Below are 25,595 nucleotides of genomic sequence, written 5' to 3' on the forward strand. Positions count from 1 at the left end.
AGAGCAATAGAAGATTAAAGTAGATAAGCCAATGACCAAGACCAAGGAGACAAAAGTCAGGAAACTATATATTTAAATCAAACCAAGAATGTTAACAAAATTAAGTACTATTAAAAGCTTAAGAACATGGCACTGCTAAACTACAATGATAAATGAAGGCAAGCAGTTAAATGGGTGACAGAGAAAATACAAATATATAGATGAATCAGTAAGAATGAATAGATGGTAGACAAGAATGATAGTATATAAGTAACCACGGAATACAAATATCTGCAGTCATTTTGGATGGTTAAAATACTTCTTTAACTCAAAATGGCTATGGTAATTTCTTTATTATCCTGTTAATTTTTCACTATTTATGAATAGTAAAAACGTATTTTGTCTGACTGTATTTGTAGCTCTAATTGTTTTACAAATTTAGTTTCATAAATATTGTGCCCGTTATGTGAAAAGTATTGTGTGAATCAGTAATAAGATTAGTAAAGTGATGAAAAACTGAACACCTGTCCTCAAGAAGTTCACAGTCTCCTATACAGCATAACACAATACATAAACAACTATCATACAAGGCCAAAATAATTATAAATAAAATGTTATAGGGGCTCAAAGTGGCTTCAGGGTGGGGAAAAGTGCACAGAAAAGGATTGCATGAGCAAAAACATGGAGAGTAAGTGTGAAGCACCTCCTAGGGATAATATCCTGGAACTTTCTGACTGGAAAACAGAGAAGAAATAAGAGATTAGCATAGGTTGAGACCAATTTTAGAAAGCAGTAGTACACAAAAGGATATGATATGAGTGATAAATTCTGACTGAGTGATTACAAAAACACAACTTTCCAAGCTCCTATTCAGGAGGGAAGTAGTATGCAATGACTAAAAGAATATTTGGTTTTCTAGAAAGGAAACTGTAGAATTAAAGAATTATAGAATGTCAGATGAACTAGGATAGATCTTTAAAAATGATTAAAATTCATCTTTTCAACTTTACAGATGAAGAAAAGGAGTCCTATAGATGTAAATTAAACTTGCCACAAAAATGCAAGCTGCAAAGTTAAAAACAAGAATGAATCTTAACTCCCACCTCAGCACTCTTTCCATTACAACATACCATTTTCAGCCAGGTACAGTGGCTCATTCCTGTAATCCCAGCACTTTGGGTGGCCAAGGCAGGTGGATCACCTGAGGTCAGGAGTTCGAGACCAACCTGACCAACATGGTGGAACGCTGGCTCTACTAAAAATACAAAACTAGCGAGCATGGTGACACATGCCTGTAAACCCAGATACTTGGGAGGCTGAGGCAGGAGAATAGCTTGAACCCAGGAGATGAAGGTTGCAGTGAGCCAAGATCGTGCCATTGCACTCCAGCAACAAGAGTGAAACTCGTCTCAAAAAAGTTTTTTTCATTTATCAAACAGTTAATGCTGATATTAGGGATATAATCATCTCATAAACAAAAGTCAGTATCTCTATACAAATGAGCTAGACACTTCAGCACCTCACACACACAAAAGTAGAACTAGGCAAATGTAATCGGTGAGCTCTAAAGTATATTAAACAAGAACAGGTAAACAGGTATAAAACTCAGTTTATAAAAGCAGTCATGCTGTTTGTTCCCTTCAGCATAGAAGATCAGGAAACTAATGTCAACTAATTATTAGAAATCCAAGTTTTCAGACGAATAAATATACCCCATTCCAACAAAATTATATTAAAAGGGAAAGTCTAACAAAAATTTTAAAGGCAGAGCTGTAAGGGGTTGGAAACTTGCCTTTATCCACAGAAGTCAAGTATGTGATTTCTTTCAAACAAGGCCTGTACATCACCTGACCAGACTTCAAATTATATTACAAGGCTATAGTTACCAAAACGGCATGGTACTGGCATAAAAATAGGCATTAATACCAGTGGAACAGAATAGAGCACCACAAAATAAAGCCAAATACAGCCAATCTTCAACAAAGCATACAAAAACATAAATTGGGGAAAGGACACCCTATTCAATAAATGGTGCTGGGAAAACTGGCAAGCCACATGTAGAAGAACAAAACGATTCCTATCTCTCACCTTATACAAAAATGAGCTCAAAATGGATCAAAAGCTTAAATCTAAGACATGAAACCATGAAAATTCTACATTTTTAGAATGGAGATAAGTAAGTGGAACCTAATTAAACTAAAAACTTCTACATAGCAAAAGAAATCATCAGCATAGTAAACAGACAACCTGCAGAGTGGGAGAAAATATTTGCAAACTATGCAACCAACAAAGTACTAGAATCCAGAATCTACAAGGAACTCAAAACAAATCAGCAAGAAAAAAAAAAATCCCATCAAAAGGCTGGCAAAGGATGGAATTAGACATTTCTTAAAAGAAGATATACAAAAACAGCCAACAAACAGCATCACTAACCACCAGGGAAATGCAAATGAAAACCACAGTGAGAAACCACCTTGCTCCTGCAAGAACGGCCATAATTAAAAATAAAAAAATAAAAAAAAAATAGATGTTGTCGTGATGTGGTTTACCCTCCTGCCAGAAATATAAATGGGTACAACCACTATGGAAAACAGTATGGAGATTCCTTAAAGAACTAAAAGTAGATCTACCATTTGATCCAGCAATCCCACTATTGGTTACTACCCAAAGGAAAAGAAGTCATTATATGAAAAGACACGTGTACACACGTTTATTGCAGCACATTTTGCAATTGCAAGGATGTGGACTCTTAAGTGTTCATTGACCAAAGAGTGAATAAAGAAAATGTGGCATATATACACCATAGACTACTTTTCAGCCATAAAAGAATCAAAATAATGTCTTTTGGAACAACTCGGATGGAGTAGGAGGCCATTATTCTGCAGTAACTAACTCTCTTATAAATGGTAGCTAAGGTATGAAGGTGCAAATATATACAGAGTGCTATAATGGACTTTGGGGACTCCAGGAGGGTAGGTTGGGAGAGAGTGAGGGCTAAAAGACTACATACTCGGGACAGTGTACACTGCTCGAGTGACGGGTGCACTAAAATCTCAGAATTCACCGCTATAGTATTTATCCAGGTAACCAAAAACCACCTGTACCCAAAAAAAACTATTAAAATAAGAAAACAAGGCCTGTAAAAGGTTTTCTGAACATAACAAAACCAAAACGCTTACGTCTTATAGGTTTACTCCATAATTTTCAACAAACAGGGCACCGATTCACAGTTCTCCCTGAGTAATATCTTATTGATCCTTTCATTAATACTGGATGAAGGACTGGGCCTAAATTAACCATAATTTGGGATTTACAAGTTAATCTTTTCATTTTTTATAAACATTTAAAACTCCAATATTACCAATTAATAAAACAAGTGATAAAAAATAAAAAGTCAAAGACCAAAATATGCTTCAAGAACTTCAGTAATGCAGTAACTAAAGAACAACACAACACAAGATTCACCAGTCTTAATTGTGGCAATCAGGAAAGAAAGCAACTGAAAAGTAGTAGAGCAGGCACTCTAGATACGGTCCCTGTGGTGGACCTCGAGGGAACAGAATTATCATCAGTTCCTATGTGTCATCTTTGAGCACCTAAAACCCAAGAGCATTGATACAAAAGAAGAAACTGACACCAGAGGGTTCTTGTTTACTAAAACAGCCAGCAAGAGCACACCTTTTTTCACTCTCTAATGAAGATTTTGGACAGTAATATTATAAAACCACTTATTACTATTCTAAACTATGAAAACATCTAAATACATTTTACTGACAAGCAGGGCAAGAAAGGGCTAAATTTCTGCATGATTCTCACAGAACAGATAAATAATTCTCACTAATTCTACCTTCAAATTATGTAATTTTTAAGTCACCACAGTTAAGTAAGTGCTCAGATTTTTTAGTTGTTTTTGTTTTTGTTTTTGAGACAGGGTTTCACTTTGTCACCTGGCTGGAATGCAGGCACAAACACAGCTCACTATAGCCTCGACTGCCCGGGCTCAAGCAATTCTCCTGCCTCAGTCCTCCCAGTAGCTGAGATTACAGGCACTAGCCACCACGCATGCCGAATTTTTGTATTTTGTAGAGATGAAATTTCACCATGTTGCAGAGGCTGGTCTCCAATTCCTGAGCTCCAGCAATCCACCTGCCTCAGCCTTCCAAAGTGCTAGGATTTTAAGCATGAGCCACCACCCCATACTTTAAGTGCTCAAAATTTTTTAAAAAGGGATTTTAGAAAATGCTTCCATTAGTAAATGCTTCTATTTATGAGAAGATGTTAATTCTGTCTTAGAATCACTTAACTGTCTTCACCTCATGTTAAGAAGTCATTTAGCATATAAAACAGAAATGTCCAAACCATAGCTGAAGAATCTCAATTGGCAGAAAACTGTGATTTAAAATATATATATATATATATATATATATTGTTTTCATCTCATTTATTAGTTCCAGATAGTAGATCTCCATTACCACACTTTATCATCAGTAAGGAAAGAAGAGGGCCAATTTCCTTTGATCCATTTCTTTGAAAGCAGGTAAAATCCATGAGTTTAACTTACTCACTGGCTATGATGTGTAGATAATGAAGAGAAGCAAGGTAAACTACAGATCAGGTAGCTAAGCTAACGCGGGTGACCATGTCTGCACAAGAACTGGTAAAGCAGTTACTGCATCAGATTTGATTTTTAGCTTGTAGATTTCTATAAAACAATGTATAATCCAAACAAAACAGGGCTCAGCCTGAATGTGGTACATGCACTTTGTACTTTAGTACTAAACATATTAGTTTATTTAAATTATTTGCTCCTGTTCACTTCCAAGTTTTCTTTGACCTGCCAAGTTGTGCTATAAGTGTGCCTCAAATAGTATAACATTCATAGCCAACTTCCTTTCCAAGCAAGAAAAGAACCAAGTGTCTTTTAGTTCACTTTGTACACACTGGGAGAGCAAATAACACAATTATGCCTGTATCAAATGTTCTCTGGTGAATTGTCTACATTACACTAAAAAGTATCAAATCATCCAGTCTGCATTGATCTAAATATTTTACAAACTGGACATATAAAGAACTCATGCTTCCTTTAGACTTCAAGGACTACTTATATTTTTAAGGAGAAAGAAGGTTCTAACTGTCCAGAGAGTGAGCCATAAAAGCAAATACTAAAGTTTTATTCTCTTTTACCCACTGCCACCCACTGAAGAAGTGAATGCCCATTCAAATCTGAACTGAAACTTGACTTCCCCAAACAATCAAATACAGAATTATTGCACATTCTTATAAACTAGGCTGATGACACATGAAAAGTGTCATTTAAAACTCCAATAAGAAAACCAAGAGTGAAAACGTTCTTCACAAATGGACAGGGACTATGTCAAAATAAAGGAGATATCTGGACAGTGACTGGTACATGGTGTTAATTGCCCCTGAATAAAACCCAAATCAAATGGCTTCATGCAGTTTTGGGGGGTCTCTAAGCTATACCTGATGATTTTCTACCACACCGAGGTTACTAGCCCCCAACATGATATCCAAATACCAAAATGGGAGTTTGATAAATGAACTCTTGCTTAGCCACAAAGAAAATAAAGATAACTAATTCCTAATTACCCAAGCTAAGGTGGAGATGAGAGGGAAAAAATTATAATAATCAAAAAATCATTTCTATTAAAATGTATTTTTGATCTTAGCAAATATGGAAGTTCCTGACCTACTACAAATTCCCCAAACTTTAATGTTTTAAAATATATATATTTTTAATTACCCATACAAAGATCTCTCTTCACTCTGCCTATCCTGTTTCTCTCTCCACAGTGTCAGTCACTTAATACACCTGCCAAAAATTCGTTTTATCTATTATTCTTATAGACTTATACTATACCTAGCCAGCGACACTGAAACAATTAACTTACTGATTCCCTCCTCCAGGGCAGACGGAGATGGCTTGCAAGTTCATGTTTATAAATATAACTTGGGAAAATACAGGATTTTGCTATAATGAGTAACAAGATTGGTAAGGTAAAAAAGCTACTAAGAACTGGGGCACAAGACTTTCTTCGATAACCTGGTACAAATGACATCAATATATTCAATACAGCTTACAGATACACTGGAAGGATCACAGATGAGAATATAAAATGGAACACCAGCAGTTAGTTGAATGAATTCATAAATTCCATGGCAAAAGCTCTATTAAGCATAACAAACAGAAGGATCAGAATTCTGCAAAAGGTAATTCAGAAGAGAAAGTACTACAAAAATGGTGGAAAATGAAAAAAAAAAAAGGTCTTTTATTTTGTTTCCCTTAACAATGAAGTACCTCTTCTATTAATATTACTACATTTTATTTTCTTGTTTAGGTAAAGTAGCCACTTCCTAACCCAAATTGAATACCACAATCTCTATTCCAGCAATTACAAGGACCTGATCAATGCTGGCTTAAAAATTTAATTTTCTTTGTGGCTTATATATAAATGGGTCAGATGAATAAAGTTATGTATTATTTAAAGTATTTCTAAGTACCAGTATGTACTGTTAATCTTAATGTAGTAAACTATTTTCAATACAAGATTTATTTTACTTATTAAGAAACTATAAAAATGCATTACTTTTTCAGTTTTTAGTTTCTATGATTTCTTTGCAATCACAAATATACATTATTTCCACCTTTTTTTCTTTTTTTTTTTTTTTTTTGGTAGAGACAGAGTCTTGCTTTGTTGCTCAGGCTGGTGTTGAACTCCTGAATTCAAGTTATCCTCCTGCCCTGGCTTCCCAAGTGCTGGGATTATAGGTGTGAGCAACCACACCCAGCTATTATTTCCACTATTTAACTAACCTAACATTTTTTTCTAAACCTACACCAGAAAATCTATTTTAATTCCTTCTATGCTAACTCTTGAGATTGTTATATTACAAAAGTAGAAACATCAAAAGCAAAAAAAAAATTAAAGAAATCATCATGAAAATCTTAACATTTTAAATTCAAATGTTTCATAAAATTAACCTGTACACAAACTGAAAGTATGAATATGCAAAAAAAAATCTTGAATTACTTAACACTACTTAAGCATCTTTTTCTTAATAAACAACTTCTGATTATGTAAAACAATACGAAATGCCTTGATATATACATCATGGTTAACCACCACACTGGTGAAGCATCAGTATTTCAGTAGCCAAACAAAACATTTATTTTAAAAATTTAGATGTAAATTAAGAAAATTTCTAGGGAAAAATTCTTTGTGAGTTTATATCTAATTTAATAGTATTCAAAAATGTTTCAATGCTGTAAAGTTAAACCTAGATAGGTTTTTGCTAAGCACTTCCTTTAAAAAGCTGAAGACTGTCAAGTAGCGAATTGTGAAAGCTGTACTTCCTGAAAGCACCACTAGATGACAACGTTGTTTCACAAGTAAAATATACTCCTGTTGGAAGCTAAGACCCTGAAGATACACTAAACTAGCTTAAAGGTTTCTGACATTTGTTTTTTGTTAGAGAGTAGGGATAACAAAAGTAATAATAATAATAACAAAATAGACTATTATAATTTTAGAATTTGTGTTGATATAAAGATCACTCAGGGGTTTTTTTAAAAAACCTCATTTAGTACCTCAAGAGGTACCCCACCATAAAATATATTAAGACAATTTTCTCTTCCAGTCTCTCCTACATCTATATCTTTGGAAACAGATGATTTTATAAAAATAAAGTACACATACATTATTAGAGACTAGTGCTTTTTTGCTGTAGAATAGACACAAGTTTTTTTTTTTGTTTTTTTTTTTCAAGACAGAGTCTTACTCTGTCACCAGACTGGAGTGCAGTGGCACGACCTCGGCTCACTGCAGCCTCCAACTCCTGGATTCAAGCGATTTTCGTGCCTCAGCCCCTTGAGTAGCTGGGATTACAGGTGCCCACCACCACCATTATTTCAATAATTGCTTTTCTCTGACATCAAAATTTAAAACCATGATAATTTTAAGATAATAACTATAAGAAGATGGGTAATAAACAATTAACTTCTATTTTTATGACTCATATTAAAAATATTAAAATATTTTCCCCATACATAAACCAATTTCATGAAGACATTAACCCTAGAATGCTTATTTGGTTTAAAAAATATGTAACAACTGAACGAGTAAAAATTTGTAAATAATTCCCTTGAAATCCCATAATTGATACATTACAAAGTATAGTAGCAATGGTAACCTATGTTGTTATTCATCTTTGTAAACCATGACTTCACATAAATTTAAAAGGCCTGGATATTTTTATTTTCATTGGGATTATAATATATAACTTTCCTCGAATTCTATATTTTCATACATGAATTCAGAAGCAGAGTTGGGGTTACTCTTTAAGAAATCAGATTTTAAGATGTGAAATTACTTAATATTTCTGTCCCACTACTGCACTCATAGCATTAATGCCTACAAAGTCCATGCCAAGGTTCTCTCAAGGTAAGGCCTTCCAGAATTAACCCCAAGAAGATCACATACTCAGTTAAGTTTACATAAGAAATGCTATTCATAAATGTAAAGTATTATAAAAATTGGAAGGCATTTTTGTAAGTAGCTGGAGAGACTATCACTTTTTAGGGAAACTAATGAAAACTAGATGAAAATCTCAGCCTTATCTTTTAATATATGTGGGACCCTAGTCAATTTGCTTCATTTTTCTGTGCCTCAGTTTCCCCCTACCAAAAAAGACAATACTGAAAATACTGATCTACAGACTTTTTCTAAGAATAAATGAGATAGCATGTAATACCTAGCATATGCTTGGGATACAGTAGGTGTTATAAGTATTAGTTTTCTTCCTTGTTAAACACAGTGCATTGTTTACTCTATAAAATATTTTCAAAACATAGTGATATTCAAAAATCTGGATTCTAATGAGAAAGGAAGAGAATAAAACTAGCCTAATAATAAAGGGAATTTCTTCAAAGGCTACAGCTAATAGTCAAAAGCGTATATGCTTCCCTATTGGTAAGCCATATTTCTAGCAAGCTACTCACATGGAGTTCACTGAGAACTAAAAAGTATCAGCAAGGAAATAATTTTATTTATTATTATTATTATTATTTTTAGAGATGGGGGTCTCACTGTGTTGCCCAGGCTGGAGTCCAGTGGCTATTCACAGGCGAGATAGCACTACTGATTAGCATGGGAGTTTTGACCTGCTCCATTTGTGACCTGGGCTGGTTCACCCTTCCTTTGCCAACCTGGTGGTCGCCCGCTCCTGGGAGGTCACCATATTGAAGCTGAACTTAGTGCAGACACCCGATCAGCAGAGTGCAACAGCCCAGAACTCCTGGACTCAAGCGATCCTCCCACCTCAGCCTCCCGAGTAGCTGGGATTACAGGCACGCACCACTGCGCCCAGCGGAAATAATTTTATTTATTTTGTTTAAATATTTCAGTTTTAAAATTTAAAGTTTTTTAACAATAAGAAAATAAGTTATTCTATTAGACTGTACAACTGTTTCTGCCTGGAACAGAATTTCTAACCCAAAATGCATTGCTTTCATTTTTGTTTAATCTGCCATTTATGTCAAAATTTAAAACAATAATGCCAATATATAGCTAGTAAGCAATAAAGTTTAAAATTATATTGTACAGAAAAAAATTAAGCATTTTACAATTTACATTTAAATTTTATTTAGTCATTCATTAAAAATCTTAAAAATGAAAATCTACTACTTCAATTATCATTGGCAATGAAGACAAATACCTATTTGTTTCTAGTATATGTAATCATATGTCTTACAATCTAATAGTATAACAATTCTCTGTACATTGAAATGAAAGAAAAAATGAAAGAGGCATATAAAAAGCACAATATTACAATTTAAAAACCAGCCATTTAAATGTGTTACTAAAATAAACAGGTAATACTAAACAAATAAATGAATTTTTTGTCAAGAGTGAAATAGTCCCATATATATGTTAGTTGATAAATATGAATTAGTAATTTTCATTTCCATTTCTTTCAAATGCATCTTAAATACAAAGTGCTTAGTGCTTAAATTTTTGAAATTGAAATGCTGCAAATAAATTAGTTTCTTTCTACTGAAGGAGACCAGGAAATTTCACCCCAAAATGTGGCACCCTGGAATGCCGATTATTTTCAATTGAAGGCTCCTGGAGACTGGCAGATGCTAGAAGCTTTACTCTGATATTCCCTTATCTGCTTAAAGTCCAGACTCTTTAAGAAGAAAATTACCACTAGTCCATTCCCTGAGATTTCATTAACTCATACTGCAGGAATAAAGGCTGAAGTCTATAAACACACACCTAGACAGACTTTTGTCACAAACCACTGTCTTCTCTGTGGGTGCACAAGGTTTTGTTTCAGGATAGTGTATGTTCTCCAAGCCCACTGAATTCCCCTAAAAATCATTTACTATCCCCCTTAAAATCATGCACATCTCCCTCTCCTCTGTGAAGAAGAGTATATACTCTGTACCCCTACTGCATTATTGTATAAACAATCATTCTCTTGTAATTTCCTTGTGCTATGCACATTAAATAAATGTTGTATGCCTCTTCTATTAATCAGGCTTTCTTCAGCTGATTTTCAGCAAACCTTCAGAGGGAGAAGACAAAGCTTTCCCCTGACACCTATATTAAGTTAGAAAACATAATTTGACTACATTCCCCGTACCTCTTTGTAGTAGCCTGAATGGTGGTCCACAAAAAATATGTCATGTCCTAATCCCTGAGAATTTGTGAATGTTACTTTATTTAGAGAGTCTTTACAGAAGTAATTAAGCACCTTGAAATAAGAAAATCATACTAGATTATCCAGGTAGGCCCTGAATCCAATGACAAGTGTTTTTATGAGACAGGCAGAGGGAATTTAAAAACAAACACAGAGAGGAAAATGACACACAGAAAAGTAAAAGTCTATATGAAGCTGGAGGCAGAAACTGCACTGATAAGGCTTCAAGCCAAGGAATGTCAGCAACCAAAGAAGCTGGAAGGAGTAAATTACTGATTCTCCCTAGAGCCTCAGCAGAGAGAACAGCCCTATAGACATTTTGATTTCAGACTTCTGATCTCTAGAACTGTTAAGAGAATAAGTTTCAATTGTTTAAAGGCATGCAGTTTGTGGGAGGAAATGAACACATACATTACATATTCCAGTAATTACTTGAGAATTATTGATTTAATTAAATACAAAACATTATTTTGAAAGGCCATCCATCCCTTAGCTTAGAATCTATGAAGGACATTTTCTATTCAACTTAAAATACCTTGATTCCTTAACTCTTCCCGAATGAATACTTTCAGTGAACCCTATTGGTTAGTTTCAGTCTATAGATAAAAAGATACAAACTACATAGAGGTATAATAAAGTAACAGTAGCCCTTCTTATTATGCAGAAATGGAAACTGGGTAAAACAGGAACACTGAACAGTGTTGAGGGATCAGGCAAGGGAAAGATGTAGAAAAGGGATCACCAAACTCTGTCTACCTACATCTGACTGACCTCCAATGACAAATGCGCAACAGACTCAAAACATCCCAGCTGAAGACAAAAGATTTGAACAGAATAGAGCTGCTGCTGCATAAGATAAGAAACTGTATTTCAAACCCAGCCTCCCCACAAAAAAAAATACCTGTAATGACACAGGAAACAATAATCATCAGTGAAAAACAACAGAACAAAAATATTTACAATTTAACACTATTAATACCCAGTACACAATCCAAAATTACCCAGCATACAAAGAATTAAAAAAATGGAACACATTCTGAAGAAAAAAGAAAATCAATCAAATCTGATCCCAAGATGAACCTGATGCTGAAAATAACAAAGATTTAAAGTGGATATTAGAGCTAGTTACACTTAAGAAAAAAAAAGTTTTCAATACAACACACTCCACATAACATTTTGGTCAGTGACAGATACATATATGACTGTGGTCCTGTAAGATTAAAATACTGTACTTTTACTCTATCTTTTCTATGTTTAGATATGTTTAAATACACAAATATGTTTAAATATATAAATACTTACACAATACTAAACTGTATTACAATTGCCCACAGTATTCAGTATGATAACATGCTGCACAGGTTGGCAGCCTAGGAGCAACAGCCTATGCCATATAGCCTATGTGTGTAGTTGGTAATACCATTAAGGTTTGTGTAAGTACACTCCATGATGCTCCCACAATGACAAAACTGCCTGAAAACACATTTCTAGAACATATCCCCATTACGTGATGAATGACAGTATATGCTATGTGAAAGTTTAGTAGAATTCCTCTGTGAAATCATTTGGGCCTGGGTGCTTTTGTGGAGTACTTTCATGGAGTAATCTCTCATTAATTTTCTGTATTTCCTCTATAACACTGGTCTGCTCAAGCTTTTTAACTTTAATAGGGTAAACTTTGGTCATCTGTACTTTCCTAGAAAATTACTCATTTCATACAGGTTTTTAAAAGTATTTGCAAAGTGGTCTCATGACTTTTTTTTAAAATTTATTGTACATATTTGAGGTTTACAACATGATGTTACAGGATATATATAGATAGTAAAATAGTTACCACAGTGAAGCTTATTAACGTATCTATCATCTCACAGTTACTTTTTGTGTGTAACAATGGCAGCTAAAATCTACTTATTTAACAAAAATATCTAATTTCAACAACTTTAGTCCTCATGTTGTACATCTCTCAACTTGTCCTTGGACCCACATCTCTCCATTTCCTCTACCCATCCTGCTGCCTGTAGAAACCACTGTTTCATTCTCTATATTTGAGCTTTTTGTTTTTAATAGTCCACATATAAATATGATCATATAATACTTTTGTTTCTGTGTCTGGCTTATTTCACTTACATAACATCCTGTACGTTCATCCACATTGTGAGAAATGGCAGGATCTCCTTCTTTTGAAAGGCTGAATTATGTTCCATTGTATATTTATTCAAGTGACCCTTGAACTCGGGTGTTAGCATTGCAGACCCCTGCACAGTTGAAAATCTTAGTATAATTTTCCCTAAAACTTAAATCTGAGTATAATTTTCCCTAAAATCTGAATATAGATTTCCCTAAAAATTGAGTATCATTTTCCCTAAAAACTTAAATAATAGCCCACTGTTGACCAGAAGCTTTACCAATAACATAGTCAATTAATACATATTTTGTATATGTATCATGTACCATATTCTTACAGGAAAGTAAGCAAGAGAAAGAAAATGTCACAAAAACCATATGGAAGAGAAAACATATTTACTGTTCATTATGTGGAAAGAAATCATAATTAAAGTCTTCATCCTCATTGTTTTCATGTTGAATAGGCTGAGGAGGAAGAAGAGGAGGGGTTGGTCTTGCTGTCTCAGGGGTGGCATGGCAGAAATGAAACAAAATCTACATAAAAGTGTTCAGATCCGTACTGTTCAAGATCAACTGTATTGACCACATTTTCTTTATCCATTTTTCCATCAATGGACATTTAGATTGTTTCCACAGCTTGGCTACTGTGACTAATACTGCAATCAACTTGGGAGTACAAATATCTTTATGAGGTAGCGATTTCATCTTCTTTGGTTATATCCTAAGAATAGGGATTGCTAGGTCATATTATAGTTCTATTTTTAATTTCTTTATGAAGCTCCATACTGTTTTCCATAACGGCTGTACCAATCTACATTCCCATCAACAGTGTACTGGGATTTTCTCCATACCCATGCCAACATTTGTTATTTCATATCTTTTTTGATAAAAGTCGCCCTTACAGGTGTGAGGTGATACATCATTGTGGCTTCAATTTGCATGTCCCAGATCATTCATGATCCTCAACATCTTTTCATACACCTCTTGGCCATTTTTACATCTTCTTTGGAGAAAAGTTTATTAAGGTCCTTTGCCTATTTTTTAATCAGTTATTTTTAATATAGTCTGTTTCAAAGATGATTTCTTGTTATTTCTTATTTTACATAGTTATGCTTTTTTCCTTGAATAAGTTAGCTAATGGTTTGTCTGCTTTGTTAACATTTTCAAAAACACCAAGATTATTCATCTAATAAATGGATATAAACAAAATGTGTTATTTCTATACATTGCAATATTGTCATAAAAGTAAAGTGAAGATTGATACATGTTGCCAACATAAATGAACCAGAAAAAATGTTACACTAAGTGAAAGAAGCCAAACATTAAAGGCCACATTTTGTATGATTCCACTTATATGAAATGTCATATAAAAAAATCCATAGAGACACAAAGCAGATGAGAGGTTGCCAGGGTCTAGGAAGAAAGGGGAGTAATGGCAATGCATATTAGGTTTCTTTAAAATGTTGTTGAATTAGATAGTGGTGATGATTACTAATCTCTGTGAATATACAAAAAGCTACTGAATTATTCACTTTATTTTTTTTATTTATTTATTTTTAGACAGTCGTGCTCTGTTGCGCAGGCTGGGGTGCAGTGGCACAATCTCAGTTCACTCATACCTCTACCTCCCGAGTCAAGCGATTCTCCTGACTCAGCCTCCTGAGTATCTGGGACTACAGGTGCATGCTGCTATGCCCAGCTAATTTTTATATTTTAGTAAAGAAGGCATTTCACCATGTTTGCCAGGCTGGTCTCAAACTCCTGACCTCAAGTGATCTGCTCATCTCAGCCTCCCAAAGTGCTGGGCTTACAGGAGTGAGCCACCGTGCCCAGCCAAAATTGTATGTGTTCAAGGGGTGCATTTTGTTATGTGATTTATAACTCAATAAAGTTGTTAGTTTTTTAAAAACCACTGCATGGCCAGGGAGAAAAAACACCAGGATTTTGGCTTAATTGCTAGATTTATTGTTTTTCTATTCTTTTGCTCATCAATTTCTGCTTTTATAGTTATTTTCTTCCTTTCTTTTGACTTACCTTGTCCTTATTAGTTCATTTATCATTTATTCATTTTACTAATAAAAGTAGTAAAATGAATTTTCCTCTAATCACTACTTTAAATACATTGCATAAATTATGACATAAAGTTTCTTCACTGTCATTACATTTTTTAACTCAGTGACTTCAATTGTATTTACCCTTTTACAATATTTTAAAATACTTTTTAAAAAACAGTTTGGTCAAACTTTTAAATTTCTAGGTGGAAGGGCTTGTATTTGGTTTTGTTAGTAAATCCTAGTTTTAGTGCATTGTAATCAGAGTATTGTTTATAATAGTTCTACTTTATGGAAGTTATTAATATTTTCCTTATGACATAATATATAACCAGCTTTTATGAATGTGCTATAGGCACTTAAGAAAATGAGTATTTTCTCTTATCAAGATACAGCATTCAATATACAGTGTACCCAGAAGATCAACCTTATTGGCTATATTGTTTACATCTTCTACATCCTTATATTTTATCCACTTAAATCTATCTAGTAATGAAAGTAGTATAATGAAGTATCCTGTCATTGGTATGTCTCAATCTATGTGTCCCTGCAAACTGCTGAAGTTTGTTTCAGAAAGCCAGTTGCTCTATTTCTTGATGCATAAATATCCTTAAGTATTACATCTCAAACGTGGAGTGTGGGTTTTAACACTAAAAGTGGTCTTCTTTGTCACATTTAGTGTACTTACTCTTGAATTCTACTATATCTGATAGCATCTCTATCCCCAGCCCCACAGTGTTTCCATTTGTCTGATAGACTTTGTCCATCCTTTTATTTTTAGACATTCTGAATCACTTTATTTAAGTTTCCTATAAACAGCCTATAGTTGGATTTTGTTATATGAGCCAAACTTTAAAAAGTTTCAATTGATAAGTAAAGCCCATGCATATTGAGTATTATGACAAGATACATTTGCTCTCAATTCTAGCATGTTTAACAGACACGTTTGGGTTCAATTTTATCATATTTTAAGAAAGTATTTATTTTATTATATTTGGCATATTTCTTTCTCCACAAGATACGTGTGCTTTGCTATTTTTACTTTTCGTTCGTTTTTACAAACAAAGGTCTATATTTGTTTTATTATTGCCTTAGTATGTTTTTTGTTTTTTTAATTCCACTGAGTTCCCGTTATCCCATTTAACAGAGTACTATTTGGTTTACCAGGTGTTTTTAGCTTTCTTTAATCTACTGCCTATTTTCTTCTTCCCCTCTCTGTACTCCTTTTTCTGTAACAATATATAACATTTTAATTAGTTTTACCATCACCCTCATCTTTGTTTTAGTCTCATATTTATGTATTTTTTTAAATGTTCACCATCAGTTCTTTTGCTAAGTTTTCCCAGTCAGCATTTGGCTAGATGAAGCTTATCCTCCAGTAGACTTCTAAATAAGGACTGAAGGGTATAGAATTCTCTAAGTCTGGTATAATGAAAACTATTTTTATATAACCTTAATATTTAAAAAGCAGCTTGGCTAGATATAAAATCCTGAATTCATACTTCCACTGACTTTTCTTTGAATGCTGCTCTATTTTTGCCTTGCTTTATATATTGGTTTTGAAAAGTTCTATGCTACTATAATTCTTTTGCTTTTATTTGACTTTTTTTCATGGAGGCCTTAAGGATTTTATCATTATCTTAAAAATCTAATAATTTTTACTGGGATATGTCTTGAAGTTAATTGCTGTGAATTAATCATCCCTTATATTTAGCATACTTTCAATGTGTGGATTTACATCTTTTTCTATCTGAAAAGTTTTCTTGAATTAGTTTTAGATATTGGCTCTTTTCAATTGTTTTGGTTTTTTTCCCTTAGGGACTCAAATAAAACAAAGATCATCCTTCCTTGACTAAGTCTTACATTTCAACTATTTTCTCTCTGACATTTCTTCCTTATTTAATTTTAATTCTCATAGTTGTTTTTCTTTCTTCAACGCTCCTTACCAAATTTTCATCGCAGTCCATTTTCCCTAGGGTACCTTGTAATATATTCTTTATTTCTAAAATAATTCTGTTATTTTCTTCCATTTCTTCCCAAAGCTCCCTCAACATTTTTCCCCATTTGTCCCTGTTTATTGTCCACTTCTGTCTTCGGTTTTTGAATTTCTGACTCAAGTGATTTTTCAATTTCATGGTTGTTTTGGGATAAAAGAATTTCCCTTGGTTTGTGTGCAAATTTGGTTCCTGATTTAGATATATTTTTGCTCATTTTTATGACATTGGGCTGTTTTACATTATTTCTAGTCCAATGTCACCCTTTCCTACCAATCAATGCCATATACTTCAATGAAGTGTTTGGGTTTCATTAGGGGGCAAATTACAAATTTTCCACTCTTGTAGTTCTCTTTTGTCTCACAGGGCCTTAATTTTTCCTTTTTTCTTCTTTTCCTCATCACTATTCAATTGCCAAAGGAAACTGCTTCCTTACTTTTTTTTCTCTCCCAAAAGCTATGCATTTCAAAAACTGAACCCTTTAACTCTTGCCTATTCTTTCAAATCTGACTTAACCATTTAAATAAAATTTGTCCCTTTAATTCACACACCAATTCCTTTACATGGCATGTGTCTATTTTAGCTTGCATGCCTGACCCACTGTTTTTCATCTGTTTCTTTCTGGCCCTTTATTTGGCACCTGTTCTTACTTTGAAATATCTTCCTAATATGCCAAGTTTCTTTATTTTTCACATTTAGGGTACATTTCATCTTTCTGATGGTCATTCCTATCACCCTCTAGTCACTTCATTTGCATCTCTCCTCTGCTTTTCTATAGTTTTTCAAGGTCCGCTTTGGATCACCAAAGCCCCACAGGACAAGTTTGGCATGGGAGTGTGTGGAACCACGGGGCTAGCTTTTAACTTTTTCTTTTTACTCACAGGTCTTTGATAGTTTCCACATTCTCTGTGTTCACATAATGTTGAGAGCATCATTTTACACGGATTTTTCTACCGATACAGTTAATATGAACAAATCTCAAAAGGATTGTTATACTTCTAAGATGTCAGAAAAAATAAGGTTTTCATTTTTATAATATCCAACTACAAGAAAGTGAATTCATGATGCCAGACATCAGAAAAAGATTATCTATGGGCGAAGAAGGGACAGAGCAAGAGAAAATCTTCTTGGGTGATAAAAACATTCTATATCATGTTTAGGATGGTGGTTACCTAAGTGTACACAACTATCCAAACCTATTGTACTAAACACTTAAGAGCTGTGCATTTTAATGTATATTATTTGTGCTGCAACTTAAAAAGACAAGTCCAGTCAGTTTATTTATTCAATAAACATTTGTTGAGTCCCTACCTACTCTGTGGCAGACAGTGTCCTATTCCCAGGAAGACAGTGAGACACAGGCATTTGATGTGCCTCTGGGACACCTAGTTCAAACTGTACAGAGAGTATTTCATATATAAGGCTACATTTTGAAGTTCAGGCCTAGGTAGATTTAGGAATCATCAGCATATAGAAATTAGTTTAAATCGTGAAAGCAAATGAGACTGGCTCAAGTACAATGGCTCACACCTGTAATCTTAGCACTTTGGGAGGCTGAAACAGGAGAATCACTTGAAGCTAGGAGTTCAAGACCAGCCTGAACAACATAGCAAGAGCCCATCTCTACTAAAATAAAAAATTAGCCATGTGGTATAGTGTGTGCCTATAGTCCTGGCTACTCGGGAGGCTGAGGTAGGTTTATCATTTAACCCAAGGAGACTGAGCTATTATCATGCCACTGTACTCCAGCCTGGGCAGCCGAATGAGACCCAGACTCAAAAAAAAAAAAAAAGAGCAAGCAAGAAGTTAAAGTCAGAAGAACAAGAAAGTGGATCAAAGATAGAACTTTGTTAGTACCAATAAGAAAACTAAGAAAAGCCAGGGAGGGTGCCATAAGAATATCCTAAAAAGACAAATGAATAATGAGAAAGGGATGAAGAGAACAAGAACAAGATGAATAGAACAGTGTTAAGGGAGACCTTCAAGACACTATAATGTCTTAACAGTGAATTCCAAGATAGATATAAACTGTCCAAAGAAGCAGACTCAGTAAGGAAAGATATCTCACAACTGGAAGGTCGCTGGTACTTTAGCAAAAGCATTTCAGCAGTGTGGAAGAAGCATAAGCCAGACTGTAGCAGACAGCATAAAGAAACAGTAGGTATACATGAGGAGGTGAAAAGTGATACAAAGACTAATGCAAACAAATGTACACATGAACACAGTCATACATGTGCTAAACATCAAAACAAGAAAAGGCATTCATAAAATGTTTTCTTAAAAAAGGAAACTCAGATCTTGAAGGAAAAAAATCTTGCTTAATAAATATCTACTTAGTAAATGAATGTTTTAAATGAAGCTTCAGTCACAACACTAAGAATGGAATTAGTTAGTAGTTGATCATATCAGCTCAACTGATTATGAGAAAGATAAGAACAAGTATTACCATCTTTCAATAATCACTGTTTTGTAAATACGTGTTTAAAACTTCTGTAGTTAAAAAAAAACACCCTACTACTCTTTAGAAATTTAGACTAAGAACTACATTATGAGTACTTCCACGTCTTCCTTTAAAAATCTTTACATTTTAGACTTAGAGAAATCATATTTATTGAAAAGAGTCAATGAAATCATAAAGTGGGTTATTTTTGCCATGATCTGATATTGTACAAGGTTAAATCTAAAATCCATATTTTATCAACTTACAAAACACAATTTTTGAGCCATTGAACAAAGTTATTAATTCTTAAGCTAAGGATATTTTTTAATGTCCTACATTAACACTAATAAACGTTATTAACTGATTCTATTTTTAAATAGGGGAAGGGGACAAGTCAAGAACATGAGCCAATCAGAATTCTCCCTTTCTTTAGCTTTCCTTAAGAAAAAAATACATTAGTGAAGTTTGTCTCTAAAGAATGTTTTTCTTTAAATTGTCTCTGCCTGGGCCTTGATCTCTTCACCCAGCCTTGAAATAAAGGCCAGAATGATCTTTGTAGACTTGGCAAATCTGATCTTTTCATGGCTCCCATTTAAAATTCAGTAACTCTCTGGACAGGGTAGTTCCCAGAAGATCCATCAAGGCATCTGTAAAAAGCTTGCCCAGTTGAGAAAAAAAAGCAATTTTATTTGCATACATCTTACAAATTGATATTAATCATATTTTACAAAAAAATTAATGTACTCTTCAAAATTCTCATATTCTTTAAGTGTGTGAATGACCATAAAGACTGTTTAATTAGCTAATATTGAGGGCCTCGTTTTCTCAATGATATTTGCCTATTATTGCTTATGTTTGTTAAATGAGTATGCTTGCTAATTACCAATATGTTAATTATAGTCCTGATACACCAAAGTAGTTAGATGAAGTGTAAAGGTTTTGATGAAATAGTAATGTAATCAGAATAATATAATCAGATCATGAAAACTGTGCACTGGATCCCAGTTAATATGAATGTCCACATAGCGGAACTGGTAATTCTCAAAGTTTCAGAACACAAATCCAAAAACGAAAAATATTGAGAATAGCAATGAATATTGTAAAACAGGATCTTATTAGGCCCTTCATTCCTACAAAACACCAATTCTTGGTTAATTCGAGACATAAAATTTTTTTATAAGTTCAATTTCTTATATAAAATAATCAGTGTGCTGATGACCAGTTTAATTTAAATATGGTTGGCTGCCAAATATATTTTGTTATCTAAGAACAAACTCCTATATTTTACTCAAGACTGTTAACGTTTTAACAGGGTTTTCAACCTCATATTCACTCTTTTCTCTCTGTTTAAGCAGTACTGATTTTATTTTTTTAAAAACAAAAACAAAAAAAAACCACTGTCTACTGTCTAGGTAGGTATTCTACAGAATCCAAAAGTTGTCCAAGTGTGATAGGAATGCTCAATCGAAACCAATGAAGGATTTCTATCTGCCGTAGGATATAATGGAAAAGTTCTATTAAAATCAGTAGGCCATTTCAAAAACACCTGATAACTCTATATTTGACAGAAAACCCCCACCGCAAGTACTGACACATTCCTATCAAATAGTTAGGATTTACTAAGCTGTGAGGCAGCTTTATTCACACCAGTCACTACAAATAAGGATAAGAACAAGGACAGTGATTTTCTTGACAAGTTATTTTTAACAAGTTCTGGAACAAGTAGCACTTATTACCTGTTCCAACTTCAGTTTTTTTTTTTTTAGTAATAAAGAAATAATACATATATTTTACTAATTGCTTAGGGCAGAGATTGGCAAACCTTTTCTGTAGAGTCGGATAGTAAATATTGTAGGCTTTCCAGGCCATATGATTTCTGTCACAAGGACTCTCTGCTCCTGTAGCACAAAAGCACCCACAGACAGTAGGTGCATGAGTGGTTCTGGCTGTGTTCTACTAAAATGTTATTTACAAAAACTGGTAGCAGCCAGATTTGGCCCACTGGTCATAGTCTGCCAACTCATTAGGATAAAGCTATATAATCTTTCTTTCTTCAAAAACTAGAGTTAAAAGATATGTCCTCTCAAAAAAGAAAATGTATTTAGAGTTTAAAAAAAAACATTGTCTCATAAATGTACATATTGCACAACTGGTTCCACACATTTAATTTTTGAGGAGGGCAACACATTACTCTTTAAGTGAAGTCCTTATTTACAAAAATAAAAGACAAATACTTAATAATGCAACATTTCAACAAGAATATGAAATTACCTACCTGCACCTGAGACTTAAGTTCATGTCCATATTAGGCAACTGAATACTAGTGGTATAGCTCTTTTAGAATTTGTCTAGCAGGCTTTCTGGTTTTTGCCGGAAAGCCCAAAAAAAAAAAAGAATAAAAAATAATTTAAAAAAAAGAGACTGAATACTGACAGCTTCCTCTCTCAAATTTCTATTCTTCCTGTGAAATAATGTAATATTATATGAAATAAATATTCTATCTAACTGTACTATTTTATCTTTGAGACATTAATATTTATAAGACTATAAAATGCTAATGGTAAGATATATTTTATTATGAGACTAAAAATCCCTAAGATATAAAGATTTCATCTTTATTGAAGTAATGCTCTCAACAGGCTATATAAGATCATCTAAATAAAGGGCATCAACTTTTTCCAAAGGTGACACAAGATCAGAAATTTATATGTGCATGTCATATGAATTTATTTAACTGGCAACACTAATTTAAGCCAAGTCCAGTCTTGACATACAATAGTAAGAACATTAAGTATTTACTGGGCACTCAGCATATGCCAAGCAGTGTTCTAAGCACTTTATGTGTATTAACCTACTAATCTTCCTAGCAATACTATGAGGTAGGTACAATAATTGACACCATTTTATAAATAAGCAAACTGAGGCATGAGCAGTTAAGAAATGTGCCCAAGGTTATAGCTAGTCTGTGGCAGAACCAGGACGGATCTCAGCTCAGGAGAGTTGATCTTCAGAGCGCATGCTCGTAACCACCAACCATACAGCTTCTCGAGCAGACATAATCTAACTGAATATAAAAGGTACATGGGGGGGAGGACTCAAGATGGCGCTGTGAGAACAACCCAGGATTGGAGTTCTCGTTGTGTCTGCGGAGAGGTGGGTCTGAGCTGCATTTCCAGACTAATCTTTGTTGCTCACGGAACGGGAAAATTCCCAAGTGAAGAGGAGACTCGGGACGCCAGGCAGATATTACGCCTGGTGAAGCCGGCAGCCGGGGTGGCAGCGGCCGGCCCTACCCAGCGCTCCCCACAGGGCGCACTTGTCCGGGTGCCCTGTTGAACCGGCAACTGGAGACGTGAGAGGGCTGGACTTGAGACTGAGCTAGACTTGAACAGTGGGCCAGCCCAGGGGATTGCAGGAACAGAGCGTTAGGATTGGCCCAGTGGGACGAACAAAACCGCGATTTCAAACAAGCCCCGAGCAGACGGCCCGAGACGCTCTGAGGGGGAGGGGCGGCCACCATTACCGAGGTAACCCGCCCCAACTGAGATACACACCCATTGCTGACGCAGCCAGCCGTTGCCGAGGCAACCCGTCCCTACTGAGATACACGCCCACTGCTGACGCAGCCAGCCATTGCCGAGGCAACCCGTCCCTACTGAGATACACACCCACTGCTGACGCAGCCTGCCGTTGCCAAGGCAACCCGCTACAACAGAGAGACTCCACCGCAGGGCGTGGCGGAGAACAGCAGAACAGTGAAGCCAGGGTGAGCCTCACAACAGCAGGGCGGAGCCTCGGCAGGCAAACAGTGGCTAGTCTGCATCCTAGCTGGGCAGAACCTCAACGGACATCCAAAAATAAAGCCCAAACCCCTCAACACAGCATTTGAGAAAAAAAAGGGTTTTTTTAATGAGCTCTGTTGCAGCAGAATCAAACATAGCAGCCTAACAGCCCTGAATGAACAACACAGCTCACAGCTCAGCAATTAAACCCCTATAAAGTACAAACTGTCTCCTCAAGCAGCTCCCTGACCCCTCTATATCCAAAAGACTGACATTAGGCAGGCACCATCCTGGGACAAAGATAGCAGAAAAAGAAACTGGTAGCATCCCTCGCTGTGCCACAGCTGCTAGAGGTGCACCCCAGACAAGCAGGGTCTGGAGCGGACCTCAGCACTCGTACAGCGAAGGGGCTAGACTGGTAGAAGGAAAACCAAGCAACAGAAATACTTCATCATCAACATTCAGGGTGTCCACTCAGAGACCCAATCGAAAAGTCAGCAACTACGCAGACGACCAGCGGACAAATCCGCAAAGATGGGAAGAAACCAGCGCAAAAAGGAGGAAAACACCCCCCGAAACCAGAACACCTCGCCTCCTAGAAAGGACCAAAACTCCTCACCAGCAAGGGAACAAAGCTGGACGGAGAATGACTGTGACGAAATGACGGAATTAGACTTCAGAAGATGGATAATGAGAAACTTTGGTGAGCTAAAAGATCATGTATTAAATCAATGCAAAGAAACTAAGAACCTTGAGAAAAGATTTGAAAAAAGATTTGAGGAAATGATAACAAGAATGGATAACTTAGAGAGGAATATGAATGAATTAAAGGAGCTGAGAAACACAATACGAGAACTTCGCGAAGTGTGCACAAGTTTCAATAGCCGAATTGACCAAGCAGAAGAAAGAATATCTGAAGTCGAAGACCAACTCAATGAAATAAAACGAGAAACTAAGATTAGAGACAAAAGCGCAAAAAGGAATGAACAAAGTCTCCAAGAAATGTGGGACTATGTAAAAAGACCTAACCTACGTTTGATAGGTGTACCAGAAGGGGACGAAGAGAATGAATCCAAGCTGGAAAATACTCTTCAGGACATCATCCAGGAAAATTTACCCCACCTAGCAAGACAGGCCAACACTCAATTGCAGGAAATTCAGAGAACACCACAAAGATATTCCGCAAGAAGAGCAACCCCAAGGCACATAATCGTCAGATTCAATAGGGTTGAAATAAAGGAGAGAATACTAAGGGCAGCCAGAGAGAAAGGTCAGGTCACCCACAAAGGGAAGCCCATCAGACTCACAGCAGATCTCTCGGCAGAAACACTACAAGCCAGAAGAGAGTGGGGGCCAATATTCAACATTCTTAAAGAAAAGAACTTTCAACCCAGAATTTCATATCCAGCCAAACTGAGCTTCAGAAGTGAAGGAAAAATAAAATCCTTTGCGAACAAGCAAGTACTCAGAGATTTTGTCACCACCAGGCCTGCTTTACAAGAGCTCCTAAAAGAGGCACTACACATAGAAAGGATCAACCAGTACCAGCCATTCCAAAATCACACTGAATGCTAAAGAGCATCAACATAATGAAGAATCTACAACAACTAACAGGCAAAACAGCCACTTAGCATCAAAATGGCAGTATCAAATTCACACATAACAATATTAACCCTAAATGTAAATGGACTAAATGCACCAATCAAAAGACACAGACTGGCAAATTGGATAAAAATCCAAAACCCATCAGTGTGCTGTATCCAGGAAACCCATCTCACATGCAAGGATACACAAAGGCTCAAAATAAAGGGATGGAGGAAGATTTACCAAGCAAATGGAAAGCAAAAAAAAAGCAGAAGTTGCAATTCTCATCTCCGATAAAATAGACTTTAAAGCAACAAAGATCAAAAGAGACAAAGAAGGCCATTACATAATGGTAAAAGGATCGATACAACAAGAAGAGCTAACGATCCTAAACATATATGGACCCAATGCAGGAGCACCCAGATACATAAGGCAAGTTCTTAAGGACTTACAAAAGGACTTAGACTCTCACACAATAATAGTGGGAGACTTTAACACTCCACTGTCAATACTAGACAGATCTACCAGACAAAAAATCAACAAGGATATCCAGGGCTTGAACTCAGACCTGGAGCAAGCAAACCTGATAGACATTTACAGAACTCTCCACCCCAAATCCACAGAATACACATTCTTCTCAGCACCACATCACACCTACTCTAAAATTGACCACATAATTGGAAATAAAGCACTGCTCAACAAATGCAAAACAACTGAGATCATAACAAACAGCCTCTCAGACCATAGTGCAATCAAGTTAGAACTCAGAATTCAGAAACCGACCCAGAACCGCACAGCTTCATGGAAACTGAACAACTGGCTCTTGAATGTTGACTGGGTAAACAACGAAATAAAGGCAGAAATAAAGAAGTTCTTCGAAACCAATGAGAACGAAGACACAACGTGCCAGAACCTC

General features: G+C 35.4%; 1 protein-coding gene and 1 non-coding gene across 12 annotated transcripts in view; one reads left to right on the forward strand and one right to left on the reverse strand.

The window, feature by feature from the left end:
- TDRD3 (tudor domain containing 3) overlaps positions 1 to 25,595 on the reverse strand; it is a 328,644-nt gene that overhangs the window by 139,618 nt on the left and 163,431 nt on the right. The gene's annotated exons all lie outside the window — the stretch shown is intronic.
- On the forward strand, positions 21,635 to 21,696 carry LOC118148343 (U7 small nuclear RNA). The gene has a single exon (XR_004735118.1). It is a non-coding gene; the product is annotated as a U7 small nuclear RNA (small nuclear RNA).

This window comes from Callithrix jacchus, chromosome 1 (genome assembly GCF_049354715.1).
Source record: "Callithrix jacchus isolate 240 chromosome 1, calJac240_pri, whole genome shotgun sequence".
Taxonomy (NCBI): Eukaryota; Metazoa; Chordata; class Mammalia; order Primates; family Cebidae; genus Callithrix; species Callithrix jacchus.